This window comes from Myotis myotis, unplaced genomic scaffold, assembly GCF_014108235.1.
Source record: "Myotis myotis isolate mMyoMyo1 unplaced genomic scaffold, mMyoMyo1.p scaffold_m19_p_4, whole genome shotgun sequence".
NCBI lineage: Eukaryota > Metazoa > Chordata > Mammalia > Chiroptera > Vespertilionidae > Myotis > Myotis myotis.
Window position 1 is genome coordinate 118,227,486 of NW_023416346.1, and position 14,283 is coordinate 118,241,768.

The 14,283-nt window shown below is 46.8% G+C and overlaps 2 pseudogenes; both read right to left on the minus strand.

The window, feature by feature from the left end:
* Window positions 1-4,010: 4,010 nt before the first annotated feature.
* LOC118654103 lies at window positions 4,011-4,913 on the minus strand (annotated as a pseudogene).
* LOC118653619 lies at window positions 4,885-5,910 on the minus strand (annotated as a pseudogene).
* Between the last annotated feature and the right edge of the window lie 8,373 nt (window positions 5,911-14,283).

Here is a 14,283-nt window from a genome sequence, read left to right on the forward strand (position 1 = left end):
CCCAGCCCAGGGCTCAGAAGCCTGCAGTGCGCCTAGGCTCAGTTCCTGGGGTTCGCGCGTTTGCTCCCAGCCCAGGGCTCAGATGCCTGCAGTGCACCTAGGCTCAGCTCCTAGGGTTCCAGGGTTTGCTTCCAGTCTAGGGCTCAGAAGCTGGCAGTGTGCGTAGGATCAGGTCCAAGGTGCTCGCGCACTTCCAGGCTAAAGTTCCTGGAGCGCTGGGGCCCCGGCAAGGGGTGGGTCTATCAGTTAGTTACTCTGGCGCTGCCCGCAAGCCTGCGGGAAGGGGGGATGGGCTCTGTTACTCACAGATCTGCCGCGGGGATTTCTGAACTTTTGGTGTCCGCAGGTCTGAAGCTGTGGTCATAGGTCTTTGTCCCCGGTGGCTGCAGGGTCCTGGTATGCGTCTGAGATCAGACTGGGTGGTGCTGAGGCCAGGATCGTAGTCTCAAGCAGCTCTGTTTCCCAAGATGGCGTGGTCGCTGTGCCTGTGCTGGCCGCCCAGGAGTGTCCGCGCAGGGAGCGGACTTGTATACATGTATATAAGCCAAACCAATGGGGTTTGCAGTTTGAAAGGTGCTGCGATCTACGTGGCGACCAGGACCAGGTCTCAGGGTTTTTACCCTCAAAGTTTGAAAGGTGCTCATGATCTACATGGTGGCCAGGACCTGGTCTCAGGGGGTTTTACCCACGCAGTTTGAACGGTGCTCGCGATCTACTTAGGGCTTAGTGCCGCTTCTTTCCGGCCCCTCACGGCTTCTACGATCACGGCTGGGGGTCGGGCAAAGGCTGCTTGGTTCTCAGATCATGGCTGGGGGGCTGCACCCTTTCTGCAAGGGGGTGAGGGTGCTTGGTGAGGACTTGTCCTAGAAGGAGGGTGTAGGGACCAAGCCCTAAGGCAGCAGTTCTCAACCTGTTGGTCGCGACCCCTTTGGGGGTCCAACGACCTTTTCACAGGGGTCGCTTAAGGCCATTGGAAAACACACATATAATTACATATTGTTTTTGTGATTAATCACTATGCTTTTTTTTTTTTTTTTTTTTTTTTTTTTTTATATATTTTATTGATTTTTCACAGAGAGGAAGGGAGAGAGATAGAGAGTTAGAAACATCGATGAGAGAGAAACATCGATCAGCTGCCTCCTGCACATCTCCCACTGGGGATATGCCCGCAACCCAGGTACATGCCCTTGACCGGAATCGAACCTGGGACCTTTCAGTCCGCAGGCCGACGCTCTATCCACTGAGCCAAACCGGTTTCGGCACTATGCTTTAATTATGTTCAATTTGTAACAATGAAAATTACATCCTGCATATCAGATATTTACATTATGATTCATAACAGTAGCAAAATTACAGTTATGAAGTAGCAACGAAAATAATTTTATGGTTGGGGGTCACCACAACATGAGGAACTGTATTAAAGGTTCGCGGCATTAGGAAGGTTGAACCACTGCCCCAGGAGGATTAGGAGGGTGTCTTCAGCACACCTCAGAAGAAGCTCAGGGGTGAGAACTGGGGGAAAGCCCGAAGGTAATTTGGGCACGTTTGGGAGTTTGTAATAGAATAGAAGCATGTGTCTAGAGTCTTAGAGACCCTGACATGCATTTAAGAAAAAAAAAATACCAGAAGTAAAATCATTATGATGACATAAGTAACTGTTTTGACCTACCCCACAGCAGTCAAATCCCCCCAAATCAGAACATGAGCAACACCCACCTCCTTAACACTTCTGCACTCACACACGCACTATTGTCCACACCTATCCATGCCCAGCAATCACAGGCCCTAAGTGAAGACATAACCCAGGGCCTCTCCTTGGCTTGTCAGGTCCTAGAGATGAGAAAAGAGAACTGATCAATGAGAGAAGCTGGGGCTGCTCAATGTATCTCTGCTCTGCCAGACTCAGAGAAGGAAGGCAGAAAGGACTAGGCAGTTATTTCTTTGGCACAAAACTTCACAGGCAACAAAGAGTTTCATGGGCTTAAGTTAGTCTCAGGTTTAGATCCAAGTAGGAAAAAAGGGGAAAATGTGATCATTTAAATTATTTTTTAAAAGGGTGGGTGGGTGGAGGGAGGAGGACTTAAAACTTGATCCCTATTCTCCCACCAGATGGCAGCATGACCATCAGCAGAATCAGTGAGGCCAAGCTGATACCATTTGACTGTGACTTCATTCAAACAGCATAGTTTGCTTTTATTTGAGCTCTGAAGAGAGGAGGCAAAACTTTCAGAGGAACAAGAGAGCCACATAAGCTCATTGCATTAGTGTTTGGGGCAAGATTTTATCTGTTGGTTCACACAGCTTGTCTACAGCTCTGAAAGCTCCAGGGAGTGGCCCAACCCTACTCTTCCACCTTTATTTAGCCTTCTGAGATGGACAAGTCCTCAGCATTCAGTCAAATGTGAAGTATGAAAAATAATGTCAAAATAAAATGTTGTTTTCTGGACAGTGGGACTATTGAAATTCTGTTCAACTCCCAAATCCCTACTTTTTGACAGAAAGATTTAAAAATATATTTCAAATTCAGTAAGTGAAACACTGAACTAATAAACTTTTAACATAAAAAAATATAAGCCTGGCCAGTGTGGCTCGGTGGTTGGGTGTCGACCTATGAGCCAGGAGGTCACGGCACATGTTGGGGTTGCGGGCTCAGTCCCTAGTTGAGAGAGTGCAGGAGGCAGCTCATCAGCAATTCTTTCTCTCTTTTTTTTTAATATATTTTATTGATTTTTTACAGAGAGGAAGGGAGAGAGAGAGAGAGTTAGAAACATCGATGAGAGAGAAACATCGATCAGCTGCCTCCTGCACATCTCCTACTGGGGATATGCCCGCAATCCAGGTACATGCCCTTGACCATTATCGAATCTGGGACCTTTCAGTCCGCAGGCCGACGCTCTATCCACTGAGCCAAACTGGTTTCGGCAGCGATTTTTTCTCATCACGTTTCTGTCTTTCTCCCTTTCCCTTTTTCTCTGAAATAAATGTTACATACATGCACACACACACACACACACACACACACATATAAATTATTTAATGTGGGATGTTTTGAGCATTTCTCCACTGATCCTATCAAGACAGTAATAGTACATAAAGCTATTGTCTGAGAGGATTGGTTTCCCTGTGTTCTTGGTAAATGGGCCAAGGAACGAGGCGTTAAGCCAGGTTATCATAGTGCATGAATGTAGAAGAACTGGCCAGTCTAAAGGAAACGGCTTTGGGTAGTCAATGGGTGGTATTTGGGAGGGGAAGAGAGAAATTTCCTGGTACAAACTTTATGTCCCTCTAGGCCAGCGGTTCTCAACCTGTGGGTCGCGACCCCTTTGGTGGTGGAACGATCCTTTCACAGGGGTCGCCTAAGACCATCCTGCATATCTGGTATTTACATGATGATTCATAACAGTAGCACCATTACAGTTATGAAGTAGCAACGAAAATAACTTTATGGTTGGGTCACAACATGAGGAACTGTATTTAAAGGGCCAGAAGGTTGAGAACCACTGCTCTAGGCATTTACACTGTCAAGCAACAGTTTACATCCATTCAACATAGGACAATCACAATTCCAAGAGCACTCCCAAATGACTCCTCATTGAACCATCAACTGGCCACCTTCACTTTCCAGTTGGACCTTCAGACTAAAGGAAGTCCAAATGCTGCAGAACTGATGGTGGAAACTAGAATGTTGGTAGAGGAAACTCTTCAGAGGTAGCAAAAACAAGTCGTTCCCTTCTGGCTTGAGCTGCGCTTTGTTCCCGATTAGCTCATTGGAATACTGAATTGAAAAATGCTTGGCCTGAGAGTATGACAGTGCCCTTAGGGATGCCTCCTTAATCTCTGTTTTGATAAAGAACAAAGAAGGCTGTGAATGAAGTCAGACACCAGTTATTGAATTATCTTGCACTGGTAGTTACAGAGATGTTTTATAGTACCTGTCCCTGTTCTGTAGCAGAGTGATAGGGACCGAGACAGGGCTAGAAGCAGCCTGTCCCTTCTTATCCCAAAGTCCTTCAGGCATACTGGATCCGGGCAGGGCCACAACTACCCTCATTCTTCCACTCGGAAGATGGCGTGGTGGCCTTGGCTTCACCCATTTCCACATGTGATGTAGTCCTTTACTTTGATCTGCATGTTCTTGACTTTCAGAGTGGCCATGTGCAGCTTCTCCAGGAACTCTGGCATGCCACTGGGAACCATCCAACTAACAGTAGTGAGGAAACACAGTCTGGGGATTGTCACAAGTAGTCAAATGAGTTGTGGGGATGGATAGCCATTTGGGATTCACATGATCTAACTCTTAAAAATTCCAGAGACTCCAGCACACTAGGGTGCTCCACAGTACGTGACACCAACACCAGCACAATGTTTTCCTGATCCACGCTGTACCACTAAACATAAACATAATCCCATGAGTACAGTGAGTAAGGAAAATGTGAAGAACCTCAAAACCACCAAAGACGTCCCTCTCAATCACTTCCAACCTGATTACCAGGGCATCCCACTTTTTTTCTGTACTCTAACCAGCTGAACATTGAAGAACTGCTGGGGTGTCACATCTGTGTAGGTTCTAAAAACTCTGTACTGATAAAGATGATTGCCTATATTAGGGCACCGCCACAGCTTCAAGTGTTTCTTATCCATCACCATTTCCCATGGTTCCTCTTTGCCCCCTGAATCTTCATTCCCTTCTGTTTGGGGTTTTGGTTCTCCAGGGTGGTGCTCAACCTCAGGGCTCTGAAACATTTCCTCCAACAGTTTCATCTCATCAATGGATCTCTGCAGCTCCTCCTCCTGGATCTGCTCTTTGTCTCACATGAAGATGCCTACAATCTCCACAATCATTGCCCAGGCATGTACAGGCGGACAAGGAGGATGCAGCAGGCACTATCTGAGTAGAGGCGACCATAGAGTTGCACCTTCTATGACTTCCTTCAATGTTTCTTTATCCACATATTTGTCTAGTACTTCCTTGTCACTTTGTTCCTTAATTGTAGGTTACCATTATTTGGATCTTTGGCTTTATCTAGTGCTTCCTTGGCTTTTTCTCTAAATGGGATTATTCCCTCTTGCTCCTCTGACAATCTTCCCTTTTTTTTTCTTAGTCTTTCCATTTTAATTCACCATGATTTGAGAAAAGGATGTGCAAATCTCCTCTGCAGGTGTGATCATCTAGGTTCCCTGAAAATTTCAGCACGCAAAAAGTCTTTTCTTCCAGATATTTCATTTTAGCATTTTTCTATTAACTTTTGTTTTTCTTCTTGCTCTTGTTTAGCTCATAATTTAGCTTCCATTTTATTTTGTTTTCTTTATTATTTCTTGCAAAGTAATCTTCCTTGAAAAGTATTAGCAGATCTACGTCTTTGTACTTTTGTTTAGGTGTCTCCATAAGTTTTTTGTTTTTTTTTTTAGCAGATTCAATGCTGTCAAGCACAGCAGATATTGATCCCTTAAATGCTTTGTGCCATGTTCTTCTCATCTGAATATTTAGTGCTTGACCTTTCACTTGTAACTATTCTTTTATGTCATTAAGTGTTGTATCAGTAGGGAAGCCTTTAAACAGATCTGTTTTTCTTTTTTCTTAAATAGATCTGTTTTACATCACGTTTATACTCATCAGTAACTTCAGGAAGGGGCTTGTCTGGAGATCTTTGGAGTTTAGTTTTATCTTCACTTATTTCCATGAGTTCTGCCTTTGATTTGTTCAATGTTTCTACTATTACAGTAAAGTCTGTTAGATGGTTTAACCGATTGAATTTGATCATTATTTCCAAAGGTCACCAGCCTTCATCCAGTTTGATTTATTCCTTTAAAAATTTGTCCTGTAGCAAATTGAAGTCACAAAATAATACTCAATTTTATGACAGATTTTGGCCTCCAGAGCAGCCATTTTTCATCACCATTTTCGGCCATTGTGGGTAAACAGGTGGCTCCAAACCTCTGCCTTCGGCTACATTGGAAGGCAGTGAAGGTAGGAAACTTTAAAAATGCGCACAGTGAGGATGTGGGCAGCTTCTGTCCAAAGACCCAACCAGGGACCCATCCCAGTGCAACCATTGGCCCACTTGGGTCCCGTCCACGTGCAAGTGCGGAACCCCAGGCTCCAGCATTCCTCCCAGGGGACCCAGTGCGTCTGCCAGATGCAGCCCATTTTGACACAGGACCCTTTGTTATATTGTTATTGCAGTATTAGAGTCAGTTTCTCAGCAAACCTCTCAAATGCTTCTTTTTTCAACTTGTTTTTGAACTAACCTTGTGAAAAGAAGACAATGGTAGCAGTTTTGTTTTTCATCTTTCCTGCCACAGCCACTCTGGAGCCGTAGTTTCAGTGGCTCTGTTTCTGGGCGGAGGACTAAGGGTGCCACCTCAGGGGCCAGTGCCTGGCAGCAGGAAGGGCTGTGAACCTAGCCCAGTTCATGCAGTTCCCTCCTTCATATTTTCTATGTTTAGTTAAAGATGCTAGAACACTAGCCTTGTTCCTAGCTGAGAAGTCACCGTGTGTCACAATCTACTGTCTTGGGCTAGCAGAAAGTCCAAAGTGGAAGGTCTCCTGCAGTTCTTGCTACGATGACCTAACTTTGAATTCCTCTGCAGTGTATTCGATGGGAATTTGTTCACTCTGTCTGCAGTTGTGTGATTGTTGAGCTTGCCTTCATGGGCATGAAGAGAAAGTTCTTTTTTTCTATGTATGAAAATTGGCTTAGGTATCTGTTCTTTCTATGTATGGGAAGCAATCTAAGGAAGTTCCCATAGTGACATGGTTGCTCTTAAAGAACCTATCCTGTGATCACTTCCAAGAAATTAGAAACCCAATCTAGAGTTAATAACCCCAACTCCTGATTATTGAAAAATTTTTCTCCTACTTGCAGTTGACACCTACTGTTTATTGGCCCTGTGTCAACAGGAGAGGTATTTAATCTTTTCTCTCCGAGCCTGACTTTCTTCTAGTGTAGGTGGGAGATATTTCATGACCCTCACTATGTGTGAGATGAAATGAGATGATAAATATGTAGCCTTGGTACAGCTCTTGGTATTAAACACCTGTTAACATAAGACATTCAAACCTGTGAAGAATTTTTGTGAGTTTATCTAAGCCAAAACTGTTGACAGTTGCCGGGGAGCAAAATCTCAGTGAATTGAGATAATACTCCAGAGCCTGGGAGTTTTGTACCTTATTTTATTATACCTTACAATCAAAAGAGGAGACGTTTGTGGGTTACATGAAATCTATTGGTGATAGGTTAGGGAGGCAGGAGAAAGCAAAGCGGGGAAACCTCTGGGATAAAAAGTAAAATGATAGACATACTTCTTTTACATAGGTTGGTATAGGATGGTTAACAGTCAACAGTTAACTCAATAACATTGAGGGGATTTGTGGTCTCTGTAGAGTGGTGCCTATGCTTTGAGGAGTCTGGACAAAGGAAAATTACTTTTGATATTCCAATGATATGTTATCATAGATGTAAAAAGACAATAGACAGACTCAGTTGAGGTAAAGATTGACCTTTGTCAGGGAAAATACTGGCTTAGGACATGACTACTGACCATAAGCTGCTCTTAGTTAAAAAAATTTTAATTTCAGACCTATTTTTGTGATTGCTTTAGGCCTCTGAGTTTGCAAGGCTGCCATGCAGGCCTTCCCTGAGCTAGTCAGGTTAGCGTGTGGCTCCTTTTTGTCCACGTAGCACAGCCGCCTTCCTTGTAGGTTTGGGGTCTTGACCCACGTCAGAGAAACACTGCGTACTTCATAAATATAACTAGACAGAATGAGTGAAAATAGAAGTGGTGAAAAACAGAGAAAGGGAATTTGTGGAGTGAAGTGGAGAAAAGAAGAGGAAAGAGGAGATGGGTAAGAATACCAGGAAGGTTGTGATGGGGTAAAGTGGGGAAAAGCCAGTGTCTTTTCTCATCCATATAGTAGTCAAGGAGAATGCAGACCTTCCACATCTGGGACTGCTTTCATTTCTCTCTAGGCCTGAGTCCTCCCGATTGTTGTTAGAGAGAATTTATATATTGGAATAGCTCCAGCATGATACTGTCCCTGCACTTTCAAACCTGGGTATTTAGACTTGGGGATTTTCTGAGGCAGCCTGTTCTGTATATTTAAAAGCCACATACAGTGTCTTGGTATTTGTCGGCTGTCTGTGTCACTGCAGCTTTAGGCACCTAGTCAAACTAGGTCTATCATTGTGGGGAGCCCTTCATGTTGTGCACCGGTGCCTCCATAACCACGCGAGCACAGACATACGTTCTTTGGTCCAGTGCTGCTACTCCCGCCACCAGGCAGTTACAGTCCCTGGCTGGACACCCCTGCTAGACTGGACTTGGCCTTGCCAGAGTTGCCCCGCCCTCCCTTACGGCCCTCCCCCTCCTCCCTCCCCCTCCCCGCTCTAGAGATTCCAGGCTGCCCTGACACCCACCCTCACTGAACCCCCACCTCTAAGCCCTCCCACGTGGCCTGCTGGCCCCTGCCCACTTTTGTGCCTGCGCCTTGGGGTGGACCAGCCTGGCGCTCAGCCCAACACAGCAGTTTTTCTGGAGTGGCCAGTGGCTGGCCTGTCCAGTGACTGACTGACGCCTCAAGCGCCCCCGTCTGCACGGTTTCCAAGCCCACCTCTTCCAAAAAGGCTCAACACCGCAAGCACACCATCCTCCTTAACAAAGTGAAACTAACCTATCTGCCTTTGAACGCTTGCATTTTATACTTCTAACAGGCTTTTCCTTGAAGTGATCTGTGTGACAGTGCCATGACTACCCCCTCTAGTTGCAGATTTTTTAAGTCCTGAGAAACTGGGGAGAAGAAAGGTCTAATCATTTATTCTCCAGCAAGCAAGGGCAGCCAGGCACTTAGGTGACCTAAGCCTGTCTCAAGGTTTCTTTTCTCTCTTTTTTTCCATCAAGATTTGAAAAGTTCCCAGAGGACCAGACTTTGTCCCAGCACATTATTGTTCCATTTTATGCCAATTATCCCATCACATTACAGGGGCCAGAATCCCTTTTATCCTCCTGTGAGCTCTTGTCATGTTTCTGAATCCCGCAGGAGTCTATTAGACTGTCAGCTTCCTGGGATCTAGCTCGATGTCGACTTCATCTTTGCTGCCCAAGGCACCTGGTACATGGTATTTGCTACTGTAAGCACTTGATTTTATAAGGAACACCTAATACTCCCCACAGCCTGTCTCAGTGTCAAGCTGTTTTCATGTATTATGTTCTTACACCTGCGAGGACCCTTCGAGGCAGAGAGGAAACCTGCGCTGTTCACACTTGTCCCTCATCCTGGCCCTGCCCGCTCTATGCCCCGCCCTCACGGCAACGTGCGCATGCGCCCTGGGGCAGACAGCAATGCGCATGCCTAGGCTGCGGCCAGCCGGAAGTCTAACTAGTGGGAGCCCCTTTCATGGCTTCGACTGTGTCTGGTCTCCTGCTCTCCTGCCCTCTCTTCTGCCGGCTCTCAGCATTGTCTTAGGCCGTGCTCGCCCTTCTAGGCCCATCTCTTCCAACAAGCGTCCTTGAAGACTGGCCTGCGGCCATTACAGGAGCCGGGCAGCCGCCATTACAGGAGCCGGGCCTGCCGCCACTACAGATGGGGGGGTTTGCACTCAGCCTGTTTTACATCCTCTCATCCTTGCCCACGCCCTCTCCTAAAGAGCCTCGCTGCAGCACACCAGCCTGCCGCCTCCCCAAAGGTGAAATGAACCCTCTGCCTCTGAAATGTGTGCCTTTTATACCTTTAGCATTTCTTTTGCTTTTCCTGGCGCCGAGCTGGGTGAACAGTGCCCTGACTTCCCGCACCGGCCGCAGCCCTTTTAAGTCCTGGGAAAACTTGGAGAAAAGTCTAACCTGAAAAGCGATATCTTAAGACAATTTATTCTCTTCCAGCAGGAAAGGAACTTTTCCAGCCGGGAAGCCACAGCTTGGTGACTTAACACTGTCTGCCTTAAGGTACGTCTTATTTTTTAAAATCAGCACTTGGTACGTTCCCAGAACTTACCTTCTCTCCCAGCACAGTGTTGTTCCAACTTCCGACAATTACCCCATTACCCACCCATTTGCTAGAATGGCAGGGGAGAACGAGGGCAGGGCGGGAGAGGTGACACCCAGCACCCACCGAAAAGATGGGGACCATGGGCAGTTTTGTTGTCCCCAGGACCCCTCCTATCTTCCTGAGCCCCTGTCATCTTTCCGAATCCCACAGAAGCTATCCTAACTGTTTGACTTTTCTCTATTAGATTGTCAGCTACCTGGGGTCGAAGTCACTGTCAAACTCATCTGTTTCCCAAGGCTCCTGGCACATGGGATTTGCTATTGTAAGTACTTGGTTTTGTAAATAACACCTAATAAAGTTCCCAACAGCCTGTCCCGGTTTCAGTTACTTTCACATATTATATCTTTGGTCCTGTGACAGCCCTTTCCCAACTCATCCCTCACCCCAGTCCTGTCCATTGTAAGTTGTGCTTTCTGTTCCCTGACCCCTGTTTTCTGTGGGTAAAGGAAGAAAAATATGAAGCCACCTCCCTTTGCCAGGAAGGGGAGAGCTTGTCCTTACACATAACACTGTCTGGCAAGTCTTCAGTTTCCGCAGGCGAGTAGGTAGCAGTCCTCTGACCAGGGAGCTCTCGCTGCTCCCATTCTCCTTCCCTGGCCTCCTGCTCCACATGCAAGGGGAGTGGGGCACTGGGGGTTCGGGGATGAGTCCCAGGGATGCGGCTCAGGCCTCTGCTGCGAGATCGGCTTTGGTGATCCATGTTGATTGATTGGCTGTTGAATGAACAGCCTCAGTGAATTCTAGGCCCTATGCTGGGGCTCTAAGTTTGGGAACTGGGAGAGGAAGCTTGGGTAGAGAGTTACTTCCTAACACCTCTGCTCTGGGCTGAGCTGAGGTGCCCCAGTTGGCAGCAGGGGTTGCCCACCAAGTGGGCCCGTGAACCTCCTGCCCTCTGGAGAGAATGGCCAGATAGGCCAGCTCCCAAGCGCCAACTGTGCGCTCCTCAGTTCCTGGGGAATCCTTTGGCAGTTGACATTGTGAGTGGCAGTTTGCTCTGAATCCTTCTGTCCAATGATATTGCCTGAGTGCCTGCCTCCTGCCGGCAGGCATTGTGCTGTCACAGTGGCAGTCACAGGAAGCTTGGGCAGGGACACTGTCCCCAAGGCACTCACCATCCAGCTAGATCCAGTTACCCATGTTAATAGTATAAAACCATCAGACACATAGGGGTGGTTCTATATGTAGAATGCACCTGAGGAACACCTGGGGAGCTGGAAAACATTCAAGTGTTTGGAACAAGCCCCAGAAATGATTTAAGAGGTCCTGGGGCAGGGGGGTGGTCCCAAGTGTCTATGGTTTCACAAACGATGTGTCTCGGCTGAAAAACCACCACTGATGGATGGAGGTTAATAGCACAGGTTTGGAGTCAGCTGGTTCTTGGTCCCAATGTGAGTTCTACTGCCGCTGTCCTTGTGGCCTTGGGAAGGGTATTGAATCTCTCTGAGCCTGAGTTTCATCTGTAATGGGTGACGTTAATACCCTCCCCATGTGAGACTGAAAGGATAATGAGTTTCATGATATAAGTGTAAAACCTAACTTAGAATGTGGGCCAGACTTAGGGACTCACTTCTGGTGCACAGGTCAGGAGGAATGCTTTGTGACTTCTGAGGCCAAATCATAAAAAGGATTGTTTCCATCTGTCTTGGATATAGATTACTTTTTTTTTTTCCCCATGATGTTTTCCACAGTGGCTGCACCAGTCTGCATTCCCACCAGAAGGGTACTGAAGGTTCCTTTTTCTCCACATCCTCGTCAGCACTTGTAGTTTGTTGATGATAGCCATTCTAACAGGTATGAGATGGTACCTCATTGTCGTTTTGATTTGCATCTCTCAGATGATTAGTGACTTTGAGCATGTTTTCATGTCTTTTGGCTTTCTGAATGTCCTCTTTTGAGAAGTGTCTACTTAGTTCCTTTGCCCATTTTTGATTGGATTGTTTATCTTCCTTTTGTTAAGTTGAATGTGTTCCCTATAAATTTTGGAGATTAAACCTTATTGGATGTAACATTGGCAAATACGTTCTCCCATGTAGTGGGCTTTCTGTTGTTTTGTTGATGGTTTCTTTTGCTGTGCTTTTTATTTTGATGTAGTCCCATTTGTTAAGCCCGGCCAGGCAGGGTCGCAGCCTCAGGTCCCCTGGCCGCGCGCTGGGTGGGGGGTGTAGCCTGAGGTTCCCTGGTCTGGGATGGAGGGTGTGCCTTGAGATCCCCCATCAAGCCCTGCTGGGCCGGGGGTGTGGTCTGAGATTCCCCATCCAACCCCACTGGGCAGGGGATGCAGCCTCAGGTTCCCCTGCCCTGCTCCAGGAGAGCGGCACAGCCTAAGGTCCCCCTTCAAGCCCTGCTAGGCAGAGGGGCGAGGCCTGAGGTCCCCTGGCCTGGTGCTGGGGCCTGGGGTGTGGCCTGAGGTCCCCACCAAGCCCCGCCGGGTGGGGGTTGCGGCCTGAGGTCCCCCATCAAGCTCTGCCAGGTTGGGGGCGCACCTTCAGGTCCCACGCCAAGCACTGCCAGGCAGGGTGCCAAGCCTTTGGTCCCCTGGCCTGGTGCAGGGGCGGGGGGCACGTCCTGAGGTCCCCCGTCAAGCCCCGCTGGGTGGGGAGGCGTGGCCTGAGGTCACCTGTGAAGCCGTGCTGGGTGGGGGGCACAACCTGAGGTCCCCTGGCCTGGTACCAGGGCGGGGGCAGTGGCCTGAGGTCCCCTATCAAGCCCCATGGTGGAGGGGGGAGGGAGAGGGGGGGCGAAGCCTCAGGTCCCTGCTGATTGCTCATTAAGGCTCATTACTGGAACTCGGCCTCCGCTGTGGGCGCCTTCATCTTTGTGGCAGAGTGATGGTCAATTTGCATATTCCCTATATATTATATAGGATTTGCCCGTTGTAGACATTTCATATAAATAAAATCAAACAATATGTGTCCTATTGTGTCTGGCTTCTTTCACTTAACTATAATGTTTGCAAAGTTCATTTATGTTGTAGTATATATTGGGACTTCATTCTTTTTATTGTGATAAATATACATAATACTATTTTAGCCATTTTTTTAAAAAAAATATATTTTATTGATTTTTTACAGAGAGGAAGGGAGAGAGATAGAGAGTCAGAAACATCGATGAGAGAGAAACATCGATCAGCTGCCTCCTGCACATCTCCCACTGGAGATGTGCCCACAACCCAGGTACATGCCCTTGACCGGAATCGAACCTGGGACCTTTCAGTCCGCAGGCCGATGCTCTATCCACTGAGCCAAACCGGTTTTGGCTATTTTAGCCATTTTTAAGTGTATAGTCAAGTGGCATTAAGTACATTCACATTATTGTGCACTCATCAGCATCATCTTCCCCCAGAATTTTCATCTTCCCAAACTGAAACTAGAGCCTCTAAACCAGCGGTTCTTAACCTGTGGGTCGCGACCCCTTTGAGGGTCAAACGACCCTTTCACAGGGGTCGCCTAAGACCATTGGAAAACACATACATAATTACATATTGTTTTTGTGATTAATCACTATGCTTTAATTATATTCAATTTGTAACAATGAAATTGGGGGTCACCACAACATGAGGAACTATTAAAGGATCGCAGCATTAGGAAGGTCGCCGCAAATAGAACCACTGCTCTAAACAATAACTCCCCATTCGCCTCTCCTCCCAGCCTGTGGAAACCACCATTGTACTTTTTGTCTCTGAATTTTACTACTCTAAGTGCCTCTTATAAGTAGAATCATACAATATTTGTCCTTTTGTGTCTGTCTTCTTTCGCATAAGCTTAATAGTTTTTTTTTTTTAACGGGGTCATTATTTATTTTTAAATGTATGTATTCTTTATTGATTTCAGAGAGGAAGGGAGAGGGAGACAGAAACATCAGTGATGAGAGAAAATCATTGATAGGCTGCCTGCTGCAAGCCCCATACTGGGGATCGAGCCTGCAACCCAGGCATGTGCCCTTGGCCGGAATTGAACCCGGGACCCTTCAGGCCGCAGCTGACACTCTTATCTACTAAGCCAAATGGGCTAGGGCTAAGCCTAATAGTTTTTATTTTTATAATTAAAAAAGTTTTTTTTAGGCTTAATAGTTTTAAGGTTCATCCATGTTGTGGCAGGTATTGGATCAACCTTGAAACTATTAAGCCACTCCTTTTAAAAAAATATATTTTTTTATTGATTTCAGAGGGGAAGGGAGAGAGAGAGAGAGAAACGTCAATGATGAGAGGGAATCATTGACCGGTTGCCTCCTGAATGCCCCAA